Below are 1,844 nucleotides of genomic sequence, written 5' to 3' on the forward strand. Positions count from 1 at the left end.
ACATTTGATAATCCAAAATAAATTTCAGGATGGTCCTAGTAAATAACATGCCAAAAAGTTGCCTGAGAGTAGCTTCTAAAATTCATAGGTAATGTACTTGGAGTGGGAGGAGGGAGATATAGAAGGAAGTCCTGCATGAGAGAGAGTTGAGAGAAAGTTTAATTTACTTATATCCTTTCTTGTTCCAAACAAGATTTGAACTAAGTAAGCAGGCTTTTTTTCATCTATTGGGGGTTTTTCTTAAGAAGTAAGTCAGAATTAATTTGCTAATGACCTCAAATCTATTGTGAATCAGAAACACAGCCTATTTAATTCCATATCAGACTTTAATCAATGAAATTTCCTGGGAGACTTGTTAGAAATATAGACTCCTAGGCTCATCCTTAAGAATTTCAATGAGTAAGTCTGGAATGAGATCCCAGGTTCATCATTTTTAACAAGGCCCTCATGTGAAACTGATATTAATGGATCTACTGACCTAGATGAAGAATTTTAGTTTCATTGGTTTAAAAGAAAACAGAGAGCTCTTAGTCTTTACTAAACATGGTTCCAAATGCTTTGCAAATATCAATCCCCACAGCAAACTAATAATGTAGGAACTATTACTGCCAACCTACAAATGAGGAAACTGAGCCACAGAGAGATCAAATAACATGCCCAAGGGCCAGACTCATAAATGAAAAGGTCAATAGCCTGTACCCAGGCAGACTGGCTCCAGAGTCTGTGTTCATGTCCACTATACTTTGCCACCTTTTAACAGACTTAATTAGAAACATACAAAAATAAAGTATTTATGATTATACAACTATAGGTTCAAAGACCAGTAGCTTTAAAGTTGTCAGCTTCCCCCTTTCTCAGCCCTTTGTAGCTGAAATATTCATTGTAGACTCAATGCCACTGAGTTTCTGAGGCAGAGTGGCCACAGAGTACCAAATTCTATCACCAGGAGTCAACAATATTACCCAATGGGTGGCCATCATAATTCCCATAATTCCCACTGTGGCAATTATACTTATCTTCTCAGCTCCCCACTGGGATTGCCTTGAGCCCTTTTGCAATCCACACTTAAATGGGACTAACCCACCAACTCCCAACTCACATCAACTCTGTCCCCTGAGTGATGGGTGCCATTTCCCATAGACCCCTAGCTCCTGCCTAGGGGCCTTTTCTGAGGGACTCATTATCCATGACCATTAGTTTCATCCTTCCAGTGGCTAGCACCCAGACCCAACAGCCAGATAACATTGCCTTGGTCACAACTGCTGGCCAGAACCCAACCTGGATCTGTCCTAGACTTGATGCCCTCAACCTCACTCTAGCATGTGTCTTGGAGCACTCAAATCAGAAATAATATTCACTACTCCAGTGGCATGCTTTAGAGGGTAACCCACACTCCAATATCCGAAAATAAGTTGATAATGCTTGTAACTTTACTTAAAACTTGTTATCTGTGCTTGCTTCAGCAGCACATATACTAAAACTGGAACAATACAGATAAGATTATCATGGTCCCTGTGCAAGGACGACATGCAAATTTGTGAAGTTTAATGACATTGCAATGATGGATATAGACCATTATATATTTTGTCATAACTTACAAAATTGTGCAGGATAGAGTGTAAACTATAATGTAAACTATAGTCCACAGTTAGTGGCAATGCTTCAATATGTGTAACAATTGTAACAAACTACCACACTAATGAAGGATGTTGTTAATGTGGGAAAATGTGGGAGGGTTTGGGAGTGGAGCATATGGGAATCCCCTATATTTTTTATGTAACACTTATGTAACAAAGCATCTTTTTTAAAAAATAAAAAAAAAACTATATTAAAAAAAAGAACAG

General features: G+C 38.3%; 1 non-coding gene across 1 annotated transcript; it reads left to right on the forward strand.

Annotated features, from left to right (window-relative positions):
* Positions 1 to 1,450: 1,450 nt before the first annotated feature.
* LOC111764299 (U6 spliceosomal RNA) lies at positions 1,451 to 1,557 on the forward strand. The gene has a single exon (XR_002796946.1). It is a non-coding gene; the product is annotated as a U6 spliceosomal RNA (small nuclear RNA).
* Positions 1,558 to 1,844: the final 287 nt, after the last annotated feature.

This window comes from Dasypus novemcinctus, chromosome X (assembly GCF_030445035.2).
Source record: "Dasypus novemcinctus isolate mDasNov1 chromosome X, mDasNov1.1.hap2, whole genome shotgun sequence".
Taxonomy (NCBI): domain Eukaryota; kingdom Metazoa; phylum Chordata; class Mammalia; order Cingulata; family Dasypodidae; genus Dasypus; species Dasypus novemcinctus.